We start from the raw sequence: 12,540 nt of genomic DNA on the forward strand, positions 1-12,540 counted from the left end.
GTGATGGGATTCGTAGCATAGAAAACAAAAAAATTCCTACCGCAAGAACAAATAACAAGCCAAGATCCAATCTAGAAGATGGTAGCAACGAGAAGATCATGAGACTAACCCTCTAAGATTTCCAAAGCCTACGAGATTAGATCTCGTTGTTGCTGTAGTCGATCACTCGCCGCTTTCAAAAGCGCGTAGAAGATCTTGATGGTGCCACAGTCGGGCAGCACCTCCGTACTCGGTCACACGTTCGGTGTTGATGATGACGTCCTTCTCCCCGTTCCAGCGGGCAGCGGATGTAGTAGATCCTCCTCGGAATCCCGACAACACGACGGCGTGGTGTCGGTGGCGGTGGAGATCTCCGGCAGGGCTTCGCCTAAGCGCTGCGGGAGTAGCGGGAGGAGGGAGAAGCTAGGGTTTGAGAGAGAGGGGGTGGCTAGGTGCGCCGGCCTGGGGGCCCCTTTGGTGGTGCGGCCAGGTGTAGGCTGCCCCCTCCCTCTTCTCCTCATTATATAGTTGGAATCCCTAAGGCTTGTCCAAAGGTTCGAATAAGACCCCAATTCAAAACCTTCCATATGGACGAAACCTAGGGGGACAATGACTTCTCCCTTTCCCCCTTTCTTGGCTGGCCAAGGAGGTGGAGTCCACCATGGACTCCACCCTCCCACTTGGTTGGCTGGTTAGGTTTGGTGGAGTCCAACTGGGACTCCACCTTCCATGGTGATTTCTTCCGGAAAGTTCTAGAACATTCTAGCGCCTTCCATAAATGCACCGGATCATTTCCAAACTTGGAAAGTGACTTCCTATATATGAATCTTATTCTACGGACCAAATCCGGACCTCCTCGTGATGTCCTGGATCCCATCCGAGACTCCGAACAAATATTCGAACTCCATTCCATATTCCATATCTACTTAAAACGACATCAAACCTTAAGTGTGTCACCCTACGGTTCGTGAACTATGTAGACATGGTCGAGACTCCTCTCCGACCAATAACCAATAGCGGGATCTGGAGATCCATAATGGCTCCCACATATTCAACGATAACTTTAGTGATCGATTGAACCATTTACATACGATACCGATTCCCTTTGTCACGCGATATTTTACTTGTCCGAGGTTCGATCATCAGTATCTCCATACCTTGTTCAACCTCGTTACCGACAAGTATTCTTTACTCGTACCGTGGTATGTCATCTCTTGTGACCTAGTCACATGCTTGCAAGCTAATCAGATGACATTCCACCGAGAGGGCCCGAGTATATCTATCCGTCATCGGGATGGACAAATCCCACTCTTGATCCATATGCCTCAACTCACACTTTCCGAATACTTAATCCCATCTTTATAACCACCCATTTACGCAGTGGAGTTTGATGTAATCAAAGTACCCTTCCGGCATAAGTGATTTACATGATCTCATGGTCGAAGGACTAGGTAACTATGTATCGAAAGCTTATAGCAAAATGAACTTAATGATGTGATCTTATGCTACGCTTATTATGGGTGTGTCCATCACATCATTCACCTAATGATATGATCTTGTTATTAATAACATCCTATGTTCATGACCAGGAAACCATGATCATCTATTAATCAACAAGCTAGTTAAACAAGAGGCTTACTAGGGACTCCTTGTTGTTTACATAACACAGATGTATCAATGTTTCGGTTAATACAATTATAGCATGGTATGCAAAAATTTATCATAAACTCATAGATATATTATAATAACCACTTTATTATTGCCTCTTGGGCATATCTCCAACACATGGGTCTTGGTATCTGATGCGTGTAGTTGACACGTCCGTTGGGAACCCCAAGAGGAAGGTGTGATGCGCACAGCGGCAAGTTTCCCTCAGTAAGAAACCAAGGTTTAATCGAACCAGTAGGAGTCAAGAAGCACGTTGAAGGTTGATGGCGGCGGGATGTAGTGCGGCGCAACACCGGAGATTCCGGCGCCAACGTGGAACCTGCACAACACAACCAAAGTACTTTGCCCCAACGAAACAGTGAGGTTGTCAATCTCACCGGCTTGCTATAACAAAGGATTAACCGTATTGTGTGGAAGATGATTGTTTGCAGAAAACAGTAAAACAAGTATTGCAGTAGATTGTATGCGATGTAAAGAATAGGACCGGGGTCCACGAGTTCACTAGAGGTGTCTCTCCCATAAGATAAAAGCATGTTGGGTGAACAAATTACAGTCGGGCAATTGACAAATAGAGAGGGCATAACAATGCACATACATGACATGATAAATATAGTGAGATTTAATTGGGCATTACGACAAAGTACATAGACCGCTATCCGAGCATGCATCTATGCCTAAAAAGTCCACCTTCGAGTCATCATCCAAACCCCTTCCAGGTATTAAGTTGCAAAACAACGAGACAATTGCATTAAGTATGGTGCGTAATGTAATCAATTACTACATCCTTAGACATAGCATCAATGTTTTATCCCTAGTGGCAACAACACATCCACAACCTTAGAACTTTCTCGTCATCGTCCCGCATTTAATGGAGGCATGAACCCACTATCGAGCATAAATACTCCCTCTTGGAGTTAAGAGCAAAAACTTGGCCAGAGCCTCTACTAATAACGGAGAGCATGCAAGATCATAAACAACACATAGGTAATAACTTGATAATTAACATAACATAGTCTTCTCTATCCATCGGATCCCGACAAACACAACATATAGTATTACAGATAGATGATCTTGATCATGTTAAGCAGCTCACAAGATCCAACAGTGAAGCACAATGAGGAGAAGACAACCATCTAGCTACTGCTATGGACCCATAGTCCAGGGGTGAACTACTCACTCATCACTCCGGAGGCGACCATGGCGGTGAAGAGTCCTCCGGGAGATGAATCCCCTCTCCGGCAGGGTGCCGGAGGAGTTCTCCAGAATCCCCCCGAGATGGGATTGGCGGCGGCGGCTTCTCAGTAAGGTTTTCCGTATCGTGGCTCTCGGTACTGGGGATTTCGCGAGGGAAGCTATTTGTAGGCGGAAGGGCAGGTAAAGAGGCGGCACGAGGGGCCCAGACGACAGGCCGGCGCGGCCAGGGCCTAGGCCGCGCCGCCCTGGTGTCTGGCCACCTCGTGGCCCCACTTCGACTCTCCTTCGGTCTTCGGAAGCTTCGTGGCAAAATAGGACCCTGGGCGTTGATTTCATCCAATTCCGAGAATATTTCGTTACTAGGATTTACTGAAACCAAAAACAACGAGAAAACAACAAGCGGCTCTTCGGCATCTTGTTAATAGGTTAGTTCCGGAAAATGCACGAATATGACATAAAGTGTGCATAAAACATGTAGATATCATCAATAATGTGGCATGGAACATAAGAAATTATCGATACGTCGGAGACGTATCGGCATCCCCAAGCTTAGTTACTGCTCGTCCCGAGCGAGGTAAAACGATAACAAAGATAATTTCTGAAGTGACATGCCATCATAACCTTGATCATACTATTTGTAAACATATGTAATGAATGCAGCGATCAAAACAATGGTAATGACATGAGTAAACAAATGAATCATAAAGCAAAGACTTTTCATGAATAGTACTTCAAGACAAGCATCAATAAGTCTTGCATAAGAGTTAACTCATAAAGCAATAAATCAAAGTAAAGGTATTGAAGCAACACAAAGGAAGATTAAGTTTCAGCGGTTGCTTTCAACTTGTAACATGCATATCTCATGGATAATTGTCAACATAGAGTAATATAACAAGTGCAATATGCAAGTATGTAGGAATCAATGCACAGTTCACACAACTGTTTGCTTCTTGAGATGGAGAGAAATAGGTGAACTGACTCAACATAAAAGTAAAAGAATGGTCCTTCAAAGAGGAAAGCATCGATTGCTATATTTGTGCTAGAGCTTTTTTTTTTGAAAACATGAAACAATTTTGTCAACAGTAGTAATAAAGCATATGAGTTATGTAAATTATATCTTACAAATTGCAAGCCTCATGCATAGTATACTAATAGTGCCCGCACCTTGTCCTAATTAGCTTGGACTACCGGATCATTGCAATACACATGTTTTAACCAAGCGTCACAATGGGGTACCTCCATGCCACCTGTACAAAGGTCTAAGGAGAAAGCTCGCATTTTGGATTTCTCGCTTTTGATTATTCTCAACTTAGACATCCATACCGGGACAACATGGACAACAGATAATGGACTCCTCTTTAATGCGTAAGCATGTGGCAACAATTATTATTCTCATATGAGATTGATGATATATGTCCAAAACTGAAACTTCCACCATGAATCATGGCTTTAGTTAGCGGCCCAATTTTCTTCTCTAACAATATGCATGCTCCAACCATTAAGGTGGTAGATCTCTCTTACTTCAGACAAGACGGATATGCATAGCAACTCACATGATATTCAACAAAGAATAGTTGATGGCGTCCCCAGAAACATGGTTATCGTACAACAAGCAACTTAATAAGAGATAAAGTGCATAAGTACATATTCAATACCACAATAGTTTTTAAGCTATTTGTCCCATGAGCTATATATTGTAAAGGCGAATGATGGAATTTTAAAGGTAGCACTCAAGCAATTTACTTTGGAATGGCGGAGAAATACCATGTAGTAGGTAGGTATGGTGGACACAAATGGCATAGTGGTTGGCTCAAGGATTTTGGATGCATGAGAAGTATTCCCTCTCGATACAAGGTTTAGGCTAGCAAGGTTATTTGAAACAAACACAAGGATGAACGGTGCAGCAAAACTCACATAAAAGACATATTGTAAACATTATAAGACTCTACACCGTCTTCCTTGTTGTTCAAAACTCAATACTAGATATTATCTAGACTTTAGAGAAACCAAATATGCAAACCAAATTAGCAAGCTCTAGGTGTTTCTTCATTAATGGGTGCAAAGTATATGATGCAAGAGCTTAAACATGAGCACAACAATTGCCAAGTATCAAATTATTCAAGACATTTTAGAATTACTACATGTAGCATTTCCCGATTCCAACCATATAACAATTTAACGAAGAAGATTCAACCTTCGCCATGAATACTATGAGTAAAGCCTAAGGACATATTTGTCCATATGCAACAGTGGAGCGTGTCTCTCTCCCACACAATGAATGCTAGGATCCATTTTATTCAAACAAAAACAAAAACAAAAACAAACTGACGCTCCAAGCAAAGCACATAAGATGTGATAGAATAAAAATATAGTTTCAGGGGAGGAACCTGATAATGTTGTCGATAAAGAAGGGGATGCCTTGGGCATCCCCAAGCTTAGACGCTTGAGTCTTCTTAAAATATGCAGGGGTGAACCACCGGGGCATCCCCAAGCTTAGAGCTTTCACTCTCCTTGATCATATTGCATCATACTCCTCTCTTGATCCTTGAAAACTTCCTCCACACCAAACTCGAAACAACTCATTAGAGGGTTAGTGGACAATAAAAATTAACATGTTCAGAGGTGACACAATCATTCTTAACACTTCTGGACATTGCATAAAGCTACTCGGACATTAATGGATCAAAGAAATTCATCCAACATAGCAAAAGAGGCAATGCGAAATAAAAGGCGAGAATCTGTCAAAACAGAACAGTCCGTAAAGATGGATTTTATTGAGGCACCAGACTTGCTCAAATGAAAATGCCCAAATTTAATGAAAGTTGCGTACATATCTGAGGATCACTCACGTAAATTGGCATAATTTTCTGAGTTACCTACAGAGAATTAGGCCCAGATTCGTGACAGCAAAGAAATCTGTTTCTGCGCGAGTAATCCAAATCTAGTATTCACTTTACTATCAAAGACTTTACTTGGCACAACAAAACACAAAACTAAGATAAGGAGAGGTTTCTACAGTAGTAAACAACTTCCAAGACTCAAATATAAAACAAAAATACTGTAGTAAAAACATGGGTTGTCTCCCATAAGCGCTTTTCTTTAACGCCTTTCAGCTGGGCGCAGAAAGTGTATATCAAGTAACATCAAGAGACGAAGCATCAAAATCATAATTTGTTCTAATAATAGAATCATAAGGTAACTTCATTCTCTTTCTAGGGAAGTGTTCCATACCTTTCTTGAGAGGAAATTGATATTTAATATTACCTTCCTTCATATCAATAGTAGCACCAACGGTTCGAAGAAAAGGTCTTCCCAATATGATGGGGCAAGATGCATTGCATTCAATATCCAAGATAACAAAATCAACGGGGACAAGGTTATTGTTAAACATAATATGAACATTATCAACTCTCCCCAAAGGTTTCTTTTTAGCATTATCAACAAGATTAACATCCAAATAACAATTTTTCAATGGTGGCAAGTCAAGCATATCATAGACTTTCTTAGGCATAACAGAAATACTTGCACCAAGATCACATAAAGCATTACAATCAAAATCATTGACCTTCATTTTAATGATGGGCTCCCAACCATCTTCTAGCTTTCTAGGAATAGAAGTTTCAAGTTTTAGTTTCTCTTCTCTAGCTTTTATGAGAGCATTTGTAATATGTTTTGTGAAAGCCAAGTTTACAACGCTAGCATTGGGACTCTTAGCAAGTTTTTGTAAGAACTTTATAACTTCAGAGATGTGGCAATCATCAAAATCTAAATCATTATGAGCTACAGCAATGGGATCATCATCCCCAATGTTGGAAAAAATTTCAGCAGTTTTATCACAGGTAGTTTCAGCAGTTTTAGCAGTTTCAGGTAATTTTGCACGCTTTGCACTAGGAGTAGAAACATTGCCAACACCAATTATTTTACCATTAATAGTAGGAGGTGCAGCAAAATGTGAATCATTAGCATTGCTAGTGGTGGTAATAGTCCAAACTTTAGCTACATTTTTCTCTTTAGCTAGTTTTTCATTTTCTTCTCTATCCCACCTAGCACGCAATTCAGCCATTAATCTTATATTCTCATTAATTCTAACTTGGATGGCATTTGCTGTAGTAACAATTTTATTTTCAATATCCCTATTAGGCATAACTTTCGATTTCAAAAGATCAACATCAGAGGCAAGTCTATCAACTCTAGAAGCAAGAATATCAATTTTATTGAGCTTTTCCTCAACAGATTTGTTAAAAGCAGTTTGTGTACTAATAAATTCTTTAAGCATAGCTTCAAGTCCAGGGGGTGTGTTCCTATTATTGTTGTAAGAATTCCCATAAGAATTAGCATAACCGTTACCATTATTATAAGGATATGGCCTATAGTTATTACTAGAATTGTTCCGATAAGCATTGTTGTTGAAATTATTATTTTTAATGAAGTTTACATCAACATGTTCCTCTTGGGCAACCAATGAAGCTAACGGAACATTATTAGGATCAACATTAGTCATATCATTCACAAGCATAGACATAATAGCATCAATCTTATCATTCAAGGAAGAGGATTCTTCAACAGAATTTACCTTCTTACCTTGTGGAGCTCTTTTCGTGTGCCATTCAGAGTAATTAATCATCATATTATCAAGGAGCTTTGTAGACGCCCCCAAAGTGATAGACATAAAGGTACCTCCAGCAGCTGAATCCAATAAATTCCGCGAAGAAAAATTTAGTCCTGCATAGAAGGTTTGGATGATCATCCAAGTAGTCAGTCCATGGGTTGGGCAATTTTTAACCAAAGATTTCATTCTCTCCCATGCTTGAGCAACATGTTCATTATACAATTGTTTAAAATTCATTATGCTACTTCTCAAAGATATAATTTTAGCAGGGGGATAATATCTACCAATAAAAGCATCCTTGCATTTAGTCCATGAATCAATACTATTCTTAGGCGAGAGATAGCAACCAATCTTTAGCTCTTCCTCTTAATGAGAAAGGAAACAATTTCAATTTAATAATATCACCATCTACATCCTTATACTTTTGCATTTCACATAGTTCAACAAAATTATTAAGATGGGCAGCAGCATCATCGGAACTAACACCGAGAAAATTGCTCTCGCATAACAAGATTCGATAAAGCGAGGTTTAATTTCAAATAATTCTGCTGTAGTAGCAGGTGGAACAATAGGTGTGCATAGGAAATCATTATTATTTGTGGTTGTGAAGTCACACAACTTAGTATTTTCAGGAGTGGCCATTTTAGCAGTAGTAAATAAAGCAAACTAGATAAAATAAATGCAAGTAACTAATTTTTTTGTGTTTTTGATATAGAGTGCAAGACAGTAAATAAAGTAAAGCTAGCAACTAATTTTTTTTTTGTTTTAATATAAGTGCAGCAAACAAAGTAGTAAATAAAATAAAGCAAGACAAAAACAAAGTAAAGAGATTGAGAAGTGGAGACTCCCCTTGCAGCGTGTCTTGATCTCCCCGGCAACGGCGCCAGAAATTTTCTTGATGCGTGTAGTTGACACGTCCGTTGGGAACCCCAAGAGGAAGGTGTGATGGAGCACAGCGGCAAGTTTCCCTCAGTAAGAAACCAAGGTTTAATCGAACCAGTAGGAGTCAAGAAGCACGTTGAAGGTTGATGGCGGCGGGATGTAGTGCGGCGCAACACCAGAGATTCCGGCGCCAACGTGGAACCTGCACAACACAACCAAAGTACTTTGCCCCAACGAAACAGAGTGAGGTTGTCAATCTCACCGGTTTGCTGTAACAAAGGATTAACCGTATTGTGTGGAAGATGATTGTTTGCGAAAAACGAGTAAAACAAGTATTGCAGTAGATTGTATGCGATGTAAAGAATATGACCGGGGTCCACAGTTCACTAGAGGTGTCTCTCCCATAAGATAAAAGCATGTTGGGTGAACAAATTACAGTTGGGCAATTGAAAAATAGAGAGGGCATAACAATGCACATACATGACATGATTAATATAGTGAGATTTAATTGGGCATTACGACAAAGTACATAGACCGCTATCCAGCATGCATCTATGCCTAAAAAGTCCACCTTCAGGTTATCATCCGAACCCCTTCCAGTATTAAGTTGCAAAACAACGAGACAATTGCATTAAGTATGGTGCGTAATGTAATCAATTACTACATCCTTAGACATAGCATCAATGTTTTATCCCTAGTGGCAACGAGCACATCCACAACCTTAGAACTTTACGTCACTTGTCCCAGATTTAATGGAGGCATGAACCCACTATCGAGCATAAATACTCCCTCTTGGAGTTAAGAGCAAAAACTTGGCCGAGCCTCTACTAATAACGGAGAGCATGCAAGATCATAAACAACACATAGGTAATAACTTGATAATTAACATAACATAGTATTCTCTATCCATCGGATCCCGACAAACACAACATATAGTATTACAGATAGATGATCTTGATCATGTTAAGCAGCTCACAAGATCCAACAGTGAAGCACAATGAGGAGAAGACAACCATCTAGCTACTGCTATGGACCCATAGTCCAGGGGTGAACTACTCACTCATCACTCTGGAGGCGACCATGGCGGTGTAGAGTTCTCCGGGAGATGAATCCCCTCTCCGGCAGGGTGCCGGAGGAGATCCGCGAATCCCCGAGATGGGATTGGCGGCGGCGGCGTCTCGATAGGTTTTCCGTATCGTGGCTCTCGGTGCGGGGGTTTCGCGACGGAGGCTATTTGTAGGCGGAAGGGCAGGTAAAGAGGCGGCACGAGGGGCCCGGACGATAGGCCGGCGGCGCCGGGGCACAGGCCGCGCCGCCCCGGTGTCCGGCCACCTCGTGGCCCCACTTCGACTCTCCTTCGGTCTTCCGGAAGCTTCGTGGCAAAATAGGACCCCGGGCGTTGATTTCGTCCAATTCCGAGAATATTTCGTTACTAGGATTTCGAAACCAAAAACAGCGAGAAAACAGCAAGCGGCTCTTCGGCATCTTGTTAATAGGTTAGTTCCAGAAAATGCACGAATATGACATAAAGTGTGCATAAAACATGTAGATATCATCAATAATGTGGCATGGAACATAAGAAATTATCGATACGTCGGAGACGTATCAGTATCCCCTTGCATGTTAGTGAGAAAAGCATCCGAACCCACAATCTCACGCTTAATGGTGAGACTAGTGGCATCATCAATATATATACATTAGAGGAAGATGTGAGTTTGGAAGGGGATTTTACCTCTGAAGATGCCTTTGCCATGAGGCAAAGTGAGTTGTTGGTGACGAGGTTCTCATTAGGGGAGTCAAAGAGGGAGGTGCAAGAAGTGGAGATGGCGATGGCGGCCACTCCCTCCTCTGCCTTGTTCGAGTTCCTGTCTTCAAGTTATTCACCTTCATTGGAGGAATACTCCTCACGAATAATGAAAGCTCTAGGCTTCTTGGTGAAGGAGACCTTGGCGTCACCGGGCCTGGAGGAGAACTTGGAGAAACCTTTGGAGAGGGATTTGAACTTATCCTTACGGACAAGCCTTCCACCATTATCTTCACTTCTCTCATATATAAAATCCGCGACGAAGTGACTTTTGTCGCTGCAATTGTAGCATGTTCTTCCTCTTTGCCCCTCCCTTGGGATCTTTGAGAAGTTTCTTGGATATTCACGAGGCGAGTATCTTCTTGGCCTTGAGCTTCGTGTCTTGTTTCCATCCCAAAAACTCTTTGCTGCGAGAGCCATGTGCTCGTGGTAGTTTGTCTTGAGATCATCCGGAATCCACTCCATGGGATCCTCATCGCTCTCACTTTCTTCTCGCTCCCTTATCTTCAATGCAAGGTTGGGCTTGCGAGTGTTGTGAGCCCGAGCAACAAGGTACTCCGCATTCTTCTTGGAGAAGCAATGACTTTACTAAGGACTTCATCGGACGTCATAGCGCGGAAGGAGACATTTTGGCGGATGGCCGTCAACTTCACTTCCTCATATGGGAGGAGAGCGTTGTAGAACTTTCTCTTGATCCAATGGTCATCCACAAACGTTGCTCCAAGATCCTGCATTTGTACGGCAAGAGCGATTAGACGAGGTACATTTCTTATGGAGATTCTCCCTCATTCATGACGAAGTTGTCGGCCATGTTGTTCACTTCATCGAAGCGAGAGCTTTGAATGCTCTCATTTCCGAGGAAGAGCTTGTCGAGTTTATCCCATGCTTCCTTGGCGGTCTTGAGAGAGCGGATGTGAGCATGGTCCTTGGGTGTAACGGCCATGTGAATCATGTTGATGGCGGTGGCATTGAGTTGGTCATCCACCACTTCTCTTCTAGTCTAGTGCTTCGGGTCTCGTGGTGAATATCCTTCCTCGATGATGCGCCAAAGCTCGGTAGACGCGCTGCGCACATGAGAACGCATCAAAAATTGCCAATTTTCAAAGCTATTGGATTCAAGTAACGGTGGTGAACCATGAGACAAAATATGAGGCATGGGTATTGGGACATTTATGGTGTAATCACTTGGTGGAGGCACCGCATGATTACCTCCTAATTGTCCCTCAACAGGTGTTTCATCCTTCCCTTTTGAAGAAGTGTCGGCTTCCCCAAGCCTTTCCTCTTGTTGATTTTCCGTCGATTGAGCGACAAAATCAATAAGAGGAAATGAAGTAGCTTTGGGTGGGGGAACCTCAACACTTGCCTTAGGATCTATGGTGGGGGTTGGTTTTGGAGCTACCAACTCCATCATCATAGCCTTCATTTGGTTAACGATGGATGACTCCAATTTCTTGAGGTCATCCAACGTAGCCGTTGTGCTATCGACGGTAGATGGCGGAGGTGGTAGCTCACCGGGAAGGGACCCATTCTCGGACGCCTCTTGTTCGGCCATTTATTAGGCGGTAAAGGCCGAGCAAGAAACCTCGCTCTGATACCAATTGAACGGATCGTAGCGAACAAGAGCGGGGGGGGTGAATGGGCGCTACACAATTTTTAGCCTTTTTCAATTTTTAGTGCAACGGAAGTAAAGGTGATAGCTTTGTTGTTCGAGGTGATCCTAGTATGATCCTAGGCTAGTGCAACAAGCAAAGGAACCAAGCAACAATAATAAAGTTGAGGAGCGAGACAACCGGAGGGCGAGAAGACGAGGCGAGGTTTCATTCCAGCAGTTCCTCCCATAAAAGGGAGTACGTCTGCGTTGAGGAGGTGCTAGCCTCACACAAGAGGCTAGGCGGCCACACCATGAAGGAAGGCCTCACCTTCTTCCTCGAGAGAGCTCCATAAAGGGGCTTCCCCTTCTCCACTAAGGCACCAGTCGAGGCGGTGATTCCTTCACAAGGTTGGGGCGAGCTCCACAACACTAGGAGGCTCCCAACACCCTACGGGCTAGCACAACTCCAAGCTAGCCTCCATAGGAGCAATTCATCCAAGATCCCACCATAGGAACCCTAACACCAAGATCCACAAAGGACTAGGACGAATTGGTGAAATCTCTCTAGGTAGAACTATAGATCGGGGCCTCCTCCACCACTCCACAAAGTTTGGGCAAGATTGATTGGATAGTTGGGGAGATCCTCAAGGATTAAGCTCAGCAACAATGGAGGAGAGAGAGAGAAGGGATAAAAACGAGCTGGGGAAGTAGGGGCCTTTATATAGGGCCCCCCGAAATCCAACCGTTATGTGCTGTCTCCGCACGACCAGTACTACTGCTTGGGAAAGCGGTAGTACCGCTCTGGACTCGAAA

Source organism: Lolium rigidum, chromosome 5, assembly GCF_022539505.1.
Source record: "Lolium rigidum isolate FL_2022 chromosome 5, APGP_CSIRO_Lrig_0.1, whole genome shotgun sequence".
NCBI lineage: Eukaryota > Viridiplantae > Streptophyta > Magnoliopsida > Poales > Poaceae > Lolium > Lolium rigidum.